General features: G+C 43.7%; 1 long non-coding RNA gene and 1 other non-coding gene across 2 annotated transcripts in view; one reads left to right on the top strand and one right to left on the bottom strand.

The window, feature by feature from the left end:
• The window catches only part of LOC148005993 (uncharacterized), a 1,435,680-nt gene that overhangs the window by 772,063 nt on the left and 647,524 nt on the right, over positions 1 to 16,093 (bottom strand). The gene's annotated exons all lie outside the window — the stretch shown is intronic.
• LOC120103232 (U6 spliceosomal RNA) lies at positions 13,809 to 13,913 on the top strand. The gene has a single exon (XR_015621502.1). It is a non-coding gene; the product is annotated as a U6 spliceosomal RNA (small nuclear RNA).

The following is a 16,093-nucleotide window of genomic DNA, read 5'->3' on the forward strand; positions in this document are numbered from 1 at the left end:
GAAGAGGAGGAGGAGGGAGAGGAGAGGAGGAGGAGGAAGAGGAGGAGGAGGAAGAAGAGGAGGAAGAGGAGAAAGAGGAGGAGGAGTAGGAGGAAAAAAATAAATAGATAAATGGGACAATGTACAGCAGCAGCACCAGGTCTGGCTAATGTGTAGTAGCAGCAGAAACTAGGAACAGATGCAGGATTAGATTCTGAGGCAGGCAGAATATAACACGGAAGAATTCATTGATCCAAGGACACTTGCTAGACATGCCAATATTGTGTGTTAATGTGTGTAGATTAGTGGGCTGGTGTTACACAGCTTGGATCTGGAAACCTGACTCAGGCAAAGAAGGAAGGAAGTTCACACACACACACGCACACACACACACACACACACACACACACACACACACACACACACGTGCAGAAAAGCTGGGTCAAGGTAGTGTGCACACTCTGACAGAGCCAAACTAACTTCCGTGATGATCATCCCTGGAACCTCATATAGTTTTTGTTGTTGTTTGTCTTAGGGTTTTACTGGCAACTCTTATAAGGACAACATTTAATTGGGGGTGGCCTACAGGTTCACAGGTTCATTCCAACATCATTATGGTAGGAGCATGGCAGCATCCAAGCAGGCATGGTGCAGGAGGAGCTGAGAGTTCTACATCTTCATCTGAAGGCTGCTAGCAGATACTGACTTCCAGGTATCCAGGACTAGGGTATTAAAAGCCCACAGCCACAGTGATACACCTGCTCCAACAAGGCCACACCTCCTAATAGTGCAGTTCCCTGGCCCAGTCGTTTGCAAACCATCACATTGTTTGTTTCAAGACAGGGTTTCCCTGTGTAGGCCTGGCTGTCCTGGAACTCTGTAGATCAGAGTGGCCTTGAACTCACAGAGATCCACTTGCCTCTGCCTCCTGAATGCTGGGGTTAAAGGAGTGCACCCACCACTCAGCCCTCATCCAGTTTTTCAGCACTGCAGGAGGGTTCACTAGTCTCCATAGGACCTACCGGTCTCCACCCTTTTAAAGGTCAAACAACCCTTGCACAGGGGCCACCTAAGACCATCTGAAAAAAATAGATATTTACATTATGATTCATAACAATACCAAAATTACAACAACAACAACAACAGCCAATTACAATTATAAAGTAGCAACAAAAGTAATCTTATGTCTGGGGGGGTCACCACAACAAGAGGAATTCCCTTAAACAGTCACAGCATTAGGAAGGTTGAGACCCGGTACTGTAGGAGGTCTCTGTAGGGAACAAGATCAGGCTGTAGTCATCCTGGAGGGGGAAGCTGCAGTTGCTAGTTTTTGTACACCCTTGTGAATCATTTGTAACCACTCCTAATTGGACCAGAGGAAGACAGCTTTGCCAGTACTCAGCTCACCAAGGGAACGGCTTTGCTAATTTTCCCTGTTTCTTTGACATGACCAGTTCATGTCAAACAGACACATTCACTCAGACCTTCACTGGCTCGAGACTACAGGCTGGCTGAAAACTTAGTATTTTTTTTTTTTTTTTTGGTTCTTTTTTTTCGGAGCTGGGGACCGAACCCAGGGCCTTGCGCTTCCTAGGTAAGCGCTCTACCACTGAGCTAAATCCCCAGCCCCGTATTTTTTTTAAAGATTTATTTATTTTATTTATATATTAGTACACTGTAGTTCTCTTCAGACACTTCAGAAGAGAGCATCCCATTACAGATGGTTGTGAGCCACCATGTGGTTGCTGGGCATTGAACTCAGAACCTCTGGAAGAGCAGTCAGTGCTCTTAACCGCTGAGCCATCTCTCCAGCCCTGAAAACTTAGTATTAACTTAGTATTGACATGTTTTTTTTTCTGTAGTGTGTAACTATGTATATATATACATATACATATATATGTATACACACACACACACACACACACACACACACACACACACATATATATATATATATATATATATATATATATATATATATATTAAGTTAGCATACAAAGTAAGCAATGTTAGCAAGCGCAAGGCCCTGGGTTCGGTCCCCAGCTCCAAAAGAAAGAAAAGAAAAAAAAAAGTAAGCAATGTGCTTCACTATGGTGTTTTTCATACAGATATGCAACTGTATCATTCTTTCTGCTCTCTATCCTGCCTCCCCATAGCCATCCCCATCTCCTGCCCCAAGTCCCTGCCTCTGCTTTTGTAATCGCATCTATTACATCGCTGTTGGTTATTTTTCATTTGCTTTGTTTTGTCAACTTGGCACAAGCTGCAGTTATCCAAGATGGGGAAATTCAATCGAGAGAACGCCTCTGTCAGATTCCCCGAGGGCATGTCTATAGGGCATTTTCTTGGTTAATAATTGATGTGTGTGAGATCCAGTGTACTGTGGGCGATGTCACCCCTAGGGAAGTGATCCTGGGTGCTACGAGAAGTCAGGCTAAGCAAGCCATGGGGAGCAAGCCAGTAAACAGCACCCCTCCATGACCTCTGCTTCAACAACTGTCTTCAGGTTTCTGCCTTGAGTTCCTGCCCTGACTTCCTTTTATAGTGGACGATAACTGTAAGCTGAGATAAACCTTTTCTCCCCAAAATTGCTTTTGGTCCTGGTGTTTTATCACAAAAATAGAAAGCAAGCTGGGACAGTTACTCTGCCTTTACTTCTGACAGATGTTTAAAGAGGATGGGATACACTTGAAGTAAAAAAGGGAGTCTAAAAACCAGAGGAAAGTTGGAGTGACTTATCATATGGAAACTGCATTTATTTCTCCACTATACTTCCTGTGGAGCCTGAAAGGCCTCATGTCACTAAGGCCTGGCTATGTTAGAGAGAGGTAAAATAGTAAGATATTGAAGAATGCATTAGAGAGCCCTGAGGTGGTTTTCCCGTGTGAGACAGGAAAGCAGGCAGATGCTGCCTTAGAGCTGAATCCCAGGTTGAATGATGGGATCCCGAGTATCGCTTAAGCACAGCAGCCAGCAAGCAGAGGGGCGGTCAGTAGGAAGAGCGCCTTGGCCTTGCCTCGGTCTGCTTGAGCTGCTATAAGGAGAACACTGGAGACGGAGTAGCTTCAAGTACAAGCATTTTTCACATTTCTGGACGACAGGGAGTCCAGGATCAAGACGCCCGCAGACTTGGTGTCTAGTCAGGTCCACTTTCTAGTTCATAGATAGTTGTCTTTTTACTAAAACCCAGAGAAGGTGCCGAAGGTCTTATTGTGAGAACATAAATCTCATTCATGAGAATGTAATCCTTAGGACCTAGTCACGTGTACACAGTTCACATGTTCATGTGTTCACACATACACATGTTCACATGTTCACATGTTCACGTGTACATAGTTCACATGTTCATGTGTTCACACATACACATGTTCACATGTTCACACATTCACATGTTCACGTGTACACATGTTCATATATTCATAGGTTCACATGTACACATGTTCATATGTTCATAGGTTCAGATGTACACATGCTCACATGTACACCCAATCTATGTTCACATGTACACGTTCGTATGTTCACATGTTCACATGTTCACATGTGTGCAGATGTCAGAGGACAGCATAGAGCAGTTCTCTTTCTCTACCATGTGAGCCCCAGGATTTAACCAGGTCGTCAGGCTTGGCAGCAATGCCTTTACCCACGGAGCGATCTCACCAGCCTATACCTACTTCCGAATACCATAACACGGCAGGTTAGGGCTTTAACATGCAAAAATTTCAGAGTATGCCATTAAGCATTCACTTTTTACCAGGTCTCTAGGAAATTTTGACTTTAGCTAATTGGTCATAATATTCTTGGCATGAAGTCGAAGAACATTCTGTTCTATTGGCCCCTGACTTGATTTACCAAACAGATGAGTTATCCCCCTTCACTCAATCTAGACTTAAGCCAGTTCATGAGTCCCGTGGCTGAATGGGAGGATTCTTGTCATTGAGGAGTGGTCCTACAGCTGTGCTACAAGCACCCATTATGGATCTCCATCTAAGTCTCTGAAAGGACCTTTAGCCACTTGCTAGAGGCCTGTGTGCTGGGAGACTGGCAATACCAAACCTTGTAAGCTATTCACAGACACTACTCTAAACCAGTCCAGGGGGTGGAAAACGACACTGCCATTCACAACTGGAGCTGTTGATGGTGGGGGATGGAGCTTCAGCTTAACCAGAGACTAATTGGTCCATAGGTACATTGTATGGTCATTTCCTCAGACCTTGCAATTGGAATACAGGCTTGTGAGGATCACTGGGGCAGAAAGGTCTAATCCTATCAAAATATGAGACCAGGAGTAATACTGTATCCTTATAGACACTGCTGGTGTTTATGCTACTATGAGGGACTTGAAACAAGCTGGGATACTGGCATATGTTTCTCCCAAAATTTCATCAACCTATTTGGCTCCTGTACATAGATGTTAATGGGTCTCGAAGACCAACTGGAGATGATCAGGTTAGAAGAAGAAACCACTTTCTCCTTACTTTTATACTAGTTGTATTGTTGGTTACTTTGCAGGTGTTTCCTTAAAATCTTTGTGCTAGGAATTGAATTCATGTAATTGTTTTAAGTAGCAGGGTATTGAGAAACCCTGTTTGGATTTGAGGGTTAAAGCAAGTGACAGGTATAGTTAGTACTTGGACTATGTATCTCCCCATCTTACGGACAGGGTGAGACGTTCTTCTCCATGTGGAAGAACTTACTTTGTTTCCCGGAGGTTTGTACATGTGTATAAAGGAGCCGAGGGGACAGATTCCACAGCTACCAACAACCCCCTCAGAGCCCAAAGTACCCTTCTGTGTTCTGGAGTTGGACGTAGTCAGCATTTCTGTTTTGTCAGCTGGAGTAATGTTTATTAGTCTTTTTTAATAGAGCTCTAGGATGCTGAAAGGCAATAAGAGAAAGCTAGCTACATCATTTCCTGGTTCCAGTGAGCTGGGCTTTGGCACTATGGAGGAGGCCGGGCTATGCTTACCTCAGCAGCTCTGTGGGCCGACTGTGACCTGCGTCCTTCATCATCCATGGCTCTCTGCTCCCTAGCAAGTTGCTCTTGCCACCATGACAAGCAACCTGTAACATTCACAGTGGATTACTCCAACCTCTCAGATCCTCCTCAGCTGCATGTCTCCCTTTAAATCTTCAAGTTCCTTCTAAGCATGGTGCACACTTGTAATCTCGGCACTTTCGAGGCAGAGGCAAGTGGGCCTTTATGAGTTCAAGATCATCCGAGTCTATTTTGTGAGCCATGCCAGCCAGAGCTTCATAGCGAGACACTGTCACAAACAAAATCCCCAACTTGGGAGTTTTTCTTCTGTTTCGGTTGTTTCTACCTTCAACATCTACCATGCAGTCCAGCTTAGAAATCTGGAAACTACTTTGTACTTTGTTTCCCTCTAATTTACTTTAATGTTCCAGTTCCTCTATTCACCGATGAACAGCGCTCCACTTCTCTAGTGCTCAGCGTCCAATCTAGGACCTGTGCATGTGAGGCAGGGGCTCTACCAGTGAGCTGCATCCCAGGTCTAAACAGCTATTAAATTGGCTTCAGCATCCTTCATTTCTCCTCTCCACCCTATTTTAATGCACAATCTTACCCAGTTAAATCTCTGTGGGCTTCTCCATGCTCACAGATTAAAATTCGAGGTTATTGGAATGGCTTTCAGGGGCCTGAACTTTCCATCTCGTTACTTCAAACTTCTTCTGATGGTGTTTTCAAATCTGCAGACTCCACACATATTTCTTTCTTTGTTTGTTTTAAAGATTTATTTATTTATTATATATCAGTACACTGTAGCTGTCTTCAGACACACCAGAAGAGGGCATCAGATCCCATTACAGATGGTCGTGAGCCACCATGTGGTTTCTGGAATTTGAACCCTCGGGAAGAGCAGTCGGTGCTCTTAACCACTGAGTCATCTCTCCAGCCCACATATTTCAATTCTGAAATGGAAGAAGGAAGAGGAAGAGGAGGAGGAAGAAGAAGAAGAAGAGGAGGAGAAAGAGGAGAAGAAGGAGAAGGAGGAAGAAGAGGGGGAAGGAAAGGGGGAGGAGGAGGGAAGAGGAGATTTTAATGGTGATTTCTTCCTTCATGCTTTTTTTAGAAGTCCATTACTCTATTGATATACTTTTTGTGGGTGAGTGTGAGACAGGGTCTCACTATGTAACCTTGGCTGGCCTACAACTTGCTATGTAGACCAGGCTAGACTTCTACTCTTAGAGAGCTGCCCTCAGAGTGCCAGGATTGAAGGCACATGCCACTGTGCCCAGCCTTGATCTGCTTTTCTGACTGATCATCTGACTTTTTATTCTTTCCTATTTCCCTTTCTTTTCTTTTTTTAAAAAAGAATTATTTAGTTTATGTATATGAGTACACTGTAGCTGTCTTCAGACACACAAGAAGAGGGTATGGGATCCCCATTACAGATGATTGTGAGCTACCATGTTGTTGCTGGGATTTGAACTCAGGACCTCTGGAAGAGCAGTCGGGGCTCTTAACTGCTGAGCCATCTCCCCCATCCCCCCTTCTTTCTAACTCTGCACTTCTCTTAGGAGTTTCCCTTAGATTTAGAAATTCTCTTGAATTTCTGCTAGTATGTATTAGTTTCTGATGTTCTTTCTTTTATCCTTGGGACACTCTTTCCTTGTTTTTGTTTTTAATGGAATTAAAATAGTCATTATCGTGGATGATCTGTGAGGGTGAGCTCCATGTGTGGGCCACTACATGTGTGAAGGTTAGAAGCTAAGTTTTAGGAATTGGCTAAAATCCGGGGATCAAACACAAAAATTAATCTCACAGAGGATATAGTTATCGTGTCAGGGAAGACTCACAGTATCATCTGTCGAAACCAGGAGAAAGTGTGAGAAGGGAGCTAACAAAGGTTGTCAGGTCTATACAGCAAGTGCAAATACAAGAACCAGAGAGTCCCTTTGGTGGCCTATGAAATGCTGTCATTTCCTGTGTAGTGGATAGAAAAAGGCAAGGACAGATCGTAGGATTGGACAGAGCAGCTGACCAAATGAATAGTCAAACAAGGCAGATCTCCACCTCCAAGTCCAAATCCTTTGAGCAATCCTGGGATTCTAACACATGGGAGAGACAGGGATAGATGGATATCCTTAAAGGTATGTTTCCCTAATTTTCTATGAACATCGAGCTCACAGAAGTGAGTCCCTGCCTCCTGCTAAGAGCTAGCATTCTCCCCGGGTGAGAAAATAATACACTGTTCTTTTCTTCATAAACCAAGCCCCACCCCACCCCCATTCCTCACACCCCCATACTCCCCATACCCTCCACGACCCCCCACACTCCTCACAGGAGCTGGCTGCACTTGTTCTCTTTGTTATTTGACCTAAAGCCTGGATTAAGTTGCAGCCTAACAGTTTCAGATACTATATGTCCATTGATTTCCTGGTGTGGCTCCTACAGAATCTAGAAGAAACCTCAGAGGCCTGTAGATTCCCACATGCTCGGCCAAGGGGCAGCTCCAATTGTGTTAGATGTCGGATCTCTGCTAGATTAGATTAATGTGGCTCAGGTGCATAGCATGCAGCCATTGCGTTAACACATGCAAGTCTCCTAGCCTAATCAAAAAGAGAACCAGAAAAAAAAATTACAGAGGCGGGAGAGATGACTCAGCAGTTAAGAACACAGGCTGCTCTTCCAGGGGACCTCAGTTTAATTCCCAGCAACCACATGGCAGCTCACAACTGTCTGTAATTCCAATTCTAGGGGATCCCATGCCCTCCATGAGCACCAGGCATGAAAATGGTACAGAGACAAATATGCAGCCAAACACCCATATCCATAAATCAAATACAGTCAAAATTAAAATGAATCTCACAGAGGATGTAGTATTGTGTCAGGGAAGACTCACAGTGTCGTCTGGCGATCCCAGGAGAAATTGTGAGAAGGGAGCTGACAAAAGATAGACTGACCCTCTCCAGGCCCCACACTCTAGAGACCCAGGAAGAGCAAATCTCGAGTCGTAATCTAAAATAAAGAAGTTAAATTTGAAGGTAGCCAAGCAGGAAAACCTTCCTTGCTTGGGGGAAGGCCAGCCTTTTTTGTTCTCTTCGGGTTTTTAAGTGATTGGATGAGACACACACTGGGGGGTGGAGGGGCGGCCTTCTTAGCTTATGGATTTGAACAATAATCTCATCCCCAAATATCTTCAGAGAAACACCTGAACTAAGGTTTGGCGAGACATGTGGATGGGTATTCCATAGCCTATTATGATGACACGTAAAATTAACCAGTCGTTTTCAGTTTTGTCTTTGAGTTACGTTCAAGGTTCTGCCTTTTCTCACGCAGTGTGACTTTGAGAATTTCAGAGAATGGCACGTCAGCTCAGAATACTGATCACATCAAGCTGGTTGAACGGTTTGAACGAAAGAATGAAATGTTATTAGTACTAAGATGCTGGTAGCCTTCCTAGGTGAGACATAAGCTTCACAAGATGGTAGAGGAGCTCCAGGCAAATTGCACATCTATCACTTTGGTAAAATGCATATGGACCCAGTTTAGGGTGGACCAGTAGATAAAACCACAACTTCCTGTATCCCCTAACACCTAGAAAGTATGGATTTAACAGGCCCCTCCAGCCTCTGAAGGCAGCAGAGCATCCCTCCATACTGCTCCACGAATGTACTTAGGTAGCGGGTGTTGCCGGCAAGTTCAGTCATAGCGTAAGCTGTGGATAAGCCACTGGAGCCTGTATCTCCTCATCCACTTTGTAAAGGAGGAGGGGTTGATAGAGAGGTAGACATCATACAGATTCTTGTGTGGTCTAGGCTCAGGCCATTTGGTCAAGGACCTACGTTTTTCTATTATACATTAATGACCATCAGAAAGCACATACCATGGAATAGACACTGAGCAAACAGACCCTGAGCCCGGCGAGGTCATGCTAACTAGCCTTTCTTTGTCTTTGTCAACCACAGAGCTGACAAGACAGGGACATAAAATAGCAGTCATGGAGACTTCTGCTTGCAAAGGTTGATCTTTATTTTTAAAATTACATTTATTTATTTGTTTTTAGTTTTGTGTGAATGAGAGAGATGGAAAGATGTAGATAGATTAGATAGATAGATAGATAGATAGATAGATAGATAGATAGATAGATATAGAGAGATAGAGAGATAGATAGTGGTCTATGAGTATGTATATAAAGGTCAGAGGACAACTTGTGGGCATTGGTTCTCTCCGTCCCCCATGGGCTCCATGGATCAAATTCAGGTTGTCAAGTTTGGTAGCAGGATCTATTACCAACTGTGCCATCTTGTCAGGCCTAGCCTTTTTTCTTTTTTCTTTTTTCTTTTTTTAAAGATTTATTTATTTATACACTGTAGCTGTCTTCAGACACACCAGAAGAGGGCATCAGATCCCATTACAGATGGTTGTGAGCCACCATGTGGTTGCTGGGAATTGAACTTAGGACCTCTGGAAGAGCAGTCAGTGCTCTTAACTGCTGAGCCATCTCTCTGGCCCCAACTTTTATTTATTTATTTTTGTAATTGTATGTGTGCATGTATACCTGTATGCTCTGTGTATGGAGGTCAGAGAACAACTTAGGCACTTATCCTCAGGGGCCTTCCATGTTTTAAGACCAGGTCTGTCTTAGGTTTCTGTTACTGTGATTAAGACAACGACCAAAAGCAACTTGGAGAGGAAAGTTTATTTGGCTTACGCTCTCATATCAGGACAGGAAGGAATCAGCCAGGAACTGAAGCAGAAGTCGGGGAAGAGCGCTGCTTATTATCTTGCTTCCCATGATTTCCTGAGCTCACTTTCTTACACCACCGAGGGTCACTTGCCTAGGAGTCCTACTGCCCACAGTGAGTTGGTCCATCCTTTATCAATTAGAAATCCAGAAAGTGCTCCACAGACTTGCCTGGCAATCTGAAGGAGGCTTCTTCTCAATTGATATTCCTCTTCCCAGATAACTCTAGCTTGTATCAAGTTAACACAATAAAGAACAACAAACAAACAAAAACAACAACAAAACCCAACCAGGACAGGGTCTGTTAGCCCTGAATTTGACTAAGTAGCTCAGGCTAGGGGGCCTGTGAGATTCCAGGAATCTATCCGTCTCTGCCTCCCATTTCTGGAATTATATATACATATCATATCGCACCTGGCTTTTTATGGGGCTCTGGGGACCTGAACTAATGTCTCAGGATGGGAAAGCACGCAGTTTACTGACTGGCTATCTCCCCTGCCCACACAAATGTTAGGTTTTGAATATTTAACTTTTGGCATCAAGACAAACAATTGCGTGCCCAGTTACAGATGCTTCTCAGGGGTCGAAGAGTCAGGGGCTTGTTTTCAAAAAGATATATTTGCATATGGGCGTCATACCCTCGCTGCATATATCAGATTTTACTAATATCTAGGAGTGGTTTCTGGGTCTACCTGGAATAGCTGCCAATCAGGAAATTGTTTCAAAGCCAAGGGCATGTAAGTCTTCCTGGCTGTCAATAGAATCTAGAAGCTGTGAGCATTGCTAAATACTGGAAAGACCTTCTAAAGGCACATTCGGAAGACTTTGCTCAGACAGAACATTCTGAAGAGACGGGTGTTTTCTTTGAGATGACGAGTGTGGATTAAGTTAGGGACCTCTATGTAGTGCTTTGGAGAGCTTTTGGAGGCTGCTTCTGGACATTTGGCAAGAATTTGACATTGGGCCAGGACAGGGAAGTAGGCTCAGATAAGAATATTTACATTTGGGGTAATACAAAGCTCTAGGTAAACTCAACCAGGATTGTTCGGCATTCCTTTTATCTTGGTCATCCTGAGAAGCCCCTAGAAATGGTGGTCTCAGGACTTTGATTATTGCCTTGTTTGTTCCTTGACCTAGAACTGGCCTTATTCTTTGCATGTACTCAGAGTGGTATAAAAGCAGGCTGGAGAGAAATAAACCCACTTCAGCCCCAGAACTGGCTGGAGTCATTTTATAATGTCGTAGAATTGTCTTTTCTTTTCAATCCTCTCTCCCTCCCTTGAGAGACCTTGTTGACTGATTGAGCTAGCTTGGTCATAGTGCTGGGCCTTCAATAAAAAGAAAATGTAAGTTCAGAAGCCAGTGGGTAGAAGCAGGGGTGGTCTCACTTATTCCCAGTGACCTTCTGGGAGATTTTGTGTCCCAACTCTAGGCTTTGCAGGATTAGAGTGGACCATTAGACCCTAAGTTATTAGGTTCTAGCAGGGAACCAGAGACTCCTGGTGCACAGGGACTAGAACATGGCAATCACTGATCCTTGAGCAGAAGGAAGTTCTCCATGTATACAGTGGGGGCAGAGATGACTCCATTAAGAATACAGGTGCCTTCTACTGTAGATGTGAACAGATTCATGAGACATCCTGCTCCTGAGGTGCAGCTGCCAAGGACTCAGAACCTTAAGGACTGAGGGTTTGGGTCACACCTATAAGTCAGCTCTAAAACCTGAAACAGGGATGACCAGAATGTGTTTTCAGCATGCGAGGTGAGAAAGAAGGAGGGGACCTAACTGTAGCTTTGGACATCAATTGTACTAAGGCTCTAATTCATCTCCCTATTCTGAGTCTTTTCCTCAGAAAAGAACCCCAGAAGAGCTGCTCCCTGATCCTGCCTGGGGAAGCAAATCTCTGAGGTTCAAGCAATGGGCTATGGCCACCCTGGGTCTGCTGTATAATGTCTGTCTCTGACAGTGTGAAGTGTATTTCGCTGTCAACTTTGCTGCTGCTCTCGAAACATTCTGGCCTTCTCTCAATGGGCAGATTCAGTCTCACTGAACTTTATCACCACTGCATTACCATCTAAGACCCTTCCACACGATTCTCTTGGCTTCTTTTCTTTTGTCTGCATTGAGATCTCAGGGCTTCACAAAGTTCCCTAGTCCTTTACTCTCTTCCTTTCCTTCCTACAAAGCATTATCTCTGATAGATTTCTTGCGTATTTAAGCCCATCTTGGCTAATATATACCTTAAATGTACATCAAGGGAGTATAGATAAGCATGAGCTACATTTATGTAATGGATCGCTACATAAGATAAAAAACAGAACACACTGTCAGAGTAATACAGACAACTCTTGTAAACATTATGCTTAGTGAAAAAAGAAAATCTTTATATTACATAATTCCATTAACTGTGTAGCGGGTACCTTTGGGCATTGATTGGAAAAGGACCCAGGGGACTTTCTGAAGTGGCAGAATGCTCTGTATTTTGATCCATGTGTTAGCCTCATGGATGTGCACACGCAAAAAAAAAAAAAAAAAACAAACAAACAAAAAAAAAAACAAAAAAAAAAGGGCTGGAGAGATGGCTCAGTGGTTAAGAGCACCGACTGCTCTTCCCAAGGTCCTGAGTTCAAATCCCAGCAACCACATGGTGGCTCACAACCATCTGAAACGAGTCTGATGCCCTCTTCTGGTGTGTCTGAAGATAGTGACAGTGTAATCATAATATATAATAAATAAATAAAATATTTAAAAAAAAACAAAAAAAACATTAGGCTTCACACCTTAGATTCGTACATTGTGATGGATGTGAATTATACTTCAATAAAGTACAGAAAAATAATAAAGACTCATTGGTTCCGTGTAATTGCTTGCTGACAGGCATAGAGGACACCAATAGGCTTGGTTCAGCTGTTCAACAGTGCTATTAGAAAATTCATTATTTCCCCGTAAACTTTTTGGTGTGTCAGTCAACTCAAGCCTGGCTTGTTTTCACCTCATGTTACCACAACCTCCTTTTTCTGTGTCAATATGCTTAGAGAATTGTTTTCTCAAGCTCTCCCCTATCAGGTTTTTTGAGAGCAGGGTCTCTTAATGTAATTTTGACTGTCCCAGAGATCACTCTTCAGACCTGGCTGGCCTCGAACTCACAGAAAACCACCTGTCTCTGCCTCACAAGTGCTGGGATGAGAGGTGTGTGCCACCATGCCCAGCTTTCCAAGCTCTTTTAAAGTCAGAACATTTTCTTCTTCCCTAGAAAATGCTAGAAAGCCACATGCCCTTTGACCAGGGAAGCAATTGACTTGAATCTGCCTATTCCTGAATGAATCACATGAGAGGAGGACATGGAACTACTTCCATTGATTAACCAAGCTCAGGCAGAGCCTTGCATCTCCCTTCTTTTTGTTGTATTGCTGCTTCATAGCTGGAGCGAAGTGCGATGCCTTTACCGAAGACTGAATTTACTATACGAAATATGTAATATACATTAATTCAACATCGCTTTTAATCATGGTCTCCCTTTTCCTTAAATATCTTTCCACATCTTCACTTCATACAATGTTTAAAATATAACCTGGGGGTTGGGGATTTAGCTCAGTGGTAGAGCGCTTGCCTAGCAAGCGCAAGGCCCTGGGTTCATTCCTTAGCTCCGGAAAAAAAAAATCTATATATATCTATCTATATCTATATCTATATATCTATATCTATATCTATATCTATATCTATATCTATATCTATATCTATATCTATATCTATATCTATATCTATATCTATATCTATCTATCTATATATATATATATATCTATATCTCCTGTGTGTGTGTGTGTGTACACATATACACATACCCAAAGTGAATGTTATCAAAAACATAGGTGGGGCTGGGGATCTAACTCAGTTGGTAAAGGGCTTGCCACACAATCAAGAGGACCTGAGTTTGGTGCCCAGCACCCAAGTAAAGACTGGGCATGATAGTATGCGTGTCCTTTGTAATCTAAGTGCTGGGGAGGGAGAGACATGTGAATCCCTGGGGCTTGCTGGCCTAACCTAATCAGTGAACATCAGTGTCCCTAAAAACAAGATTGTAGGCAAGCACTCTGCCAACTGTGCTACATGCTCAGACTGTTCAGCTAAATTGACATAACATCAAATGGCTCTCTAAATATTTACGTTCAGCATGGCCCCTGCGCAAGGATGACACGCAAATTCGTGAAGCGTTCCATATATATATATATTTTTTTTTTGGTTCTTTTTTTCAGAGCTGGGGACCGAACCCAGGGCCTTGCGCTTCCTAGGCAAGCGCTCTACCACTGAGCTAAATCCCCAACCCCGCGTTCCATATTTTTAAAAGAAATATTTATGTTCATATCCGATATCCGTAAACAAATTCTACTGTCTTTTAAATTTTTTTTTTTTTTATTTTTTGGGGGGATTTAGCTCAGTGGTAGAGCGCTTGCCTAGGAAGCACAAGGCCCTGGGTTTGGTCCCCAGCTCCTAAAAAAAGAAAAGAAAAAAAAATTTTATTTTTAAGTATGTGTGTGTATATCCATGTGTGGGTCTGTGTAATGCTAGTGCAGATGCCCCTGGAGGCCAGAATAGGGAATTTTGTTCTCTGGAGTTGGTACTGTAGGTGCTTATGGGTGCTGGTAGCCAAACATGGCTTTGCAAGAACAGCCAATGCTCTTAACCACAGAGCCTGTTCTCTAGCCCTGACTCGAAGTCTTTTTTTTTTTTTTTTTTTTTTTTTTTATTTTATGGATATGCGTGCACTGCCGCTGTCTTCAGACACACCAGAAGAGGGCATTGGATACCATTACAGATGGTTGTGAGACACCGTGTGGTTGCTGGGAATTAAACTCAGGACCTCTGGAAGAGTAGTCGGTGCTCTTAACCGCTGAGCCACCTCTCCAGCCCCCTGACTGGAAGTCTTTTTTTTTTTTTTTTTTTTTTTGGTTCTTTTTTTCGGAGCTGGGGACCGAACCCAGGGCCTTGCGCTTCCTAGGTAAGCGCTCTACCACTGAGCTAAATCCCCAGCCCCCTAACTGGAAGTCTTAATCAGAGAAACTTCTTTCCTCAGTGAAGGGTTATGAATGCAGATTCATGGCTCATACACGCTAAGAATAAATGATGGATCGATGATCCAACCTAAACAAGCCATCTGCCCTGTGGCTCAGGGAATATTGCAGAAGAAGGTAAGATCAAGAAGATGAGGGAGAAAGGCTGAAATGCCATCTTTAGGATAGGATACAGCCGGGGTTGGGGATTTGGCTCAGTGGTAGAGCACTTGCCTAGCAAGCGCAAGGCCCTGGGTTCGGTCCCCAGCTCGGGAAAAAAAAAAAAAAAAGGGATAGGATACAGCCATGCAATTCGAGACTCGAAGCAGCCTGGGATGCTTGCACTGGGTTTGCACAAGAACGGGCCCATCAACAGCCAGGCACAGATGGAGAAGAGGGTACCAAGGCACTACCCCTGGCTCCTGAGCTATTTGCTACTGGTACCCACTGATGACCTCACAGGTTCCAATGGATAGTTTCAACCCAATGCTGGCACAGGTATTCCTGGCTAAACTAAATGTGCTCTAAAACAAACCCAAAAGTCATGAATCTGGGAAAAGGACTGGAAAGAGCAGGTGTTGATAGGGATGGAGAGGTAAGGGCAGGCTGGTGGAGAGAGTAATCACAATGATTATGTACTCACTGGAGAGATGGCTCAACCACTAAGAGTATGTACTGCCCTTCCGGAGGACTTGTCAAGTCCAGCACCCATGTCAGAGGGGTCACGACTACTTGTAAGTCTAACTCCAGGGGGTATTGGACAACTCTGACCTCTGAAGGAACTGGTAGTCACGTGCACATATACACATATAGACAAGTAAACATTATAAAAAGAAATCTTAAAAAGAAGGAATGTACACATACATGAAATTTTCAAAGAACAAACAAGAAATTTTTTAAAAAGTGGATAAAACTCTGGGGTTGGGGATTTAGCTCAGTGGTAGAGCGCTTGCCTAGCAAGCGCAAGGCCCTGCGTTCGGTCCCCAGCTCCGAAAAAAAGAAAAGAAAAAAAAAAGTGGATAAAACTCAAGGCGGATGGCGCCTACAGAAAGACACCGGAGACTCTGGCCTGCACCCAGACACACATGCACAAACATAAGAGCACACGTGTTAGTCTTCTGCTGAAATGGCTGGTTTGTGTCAACTTGACACAAAGTAAAGCCATCAGAGAGGAAGGTGCCTCGGCTGAGGAAATGCCTCAAAAGATCCGGCTGTAAGGTATTTTCTCAATTAGTGATCAATATGGGAGGACCCAGCCCATTGTGGGTGGGGCCATCCCCTGGGCTGGTGGTCCTGGGTTCTATAACAAAGCAGGCAGAGCAGGCCAGGGGAAACAAGGCAGTAAGAAACACCTC

This window comes from Rattus norvegicus, chromosome 5, assembly GCF_021556685.1.
Source record: "Rattus norvegicus strain SHRSP/BbbUtx chromosome 5, alternate assembly SHRSP_T2T, whole genome shotgun sequence".
Classification (NCBI taxonomy): Eukaryota; Metazoa; Chordata; class Mammalia; order Rodentia; family Muridae; genus Rattus; species Rattus norvegicus.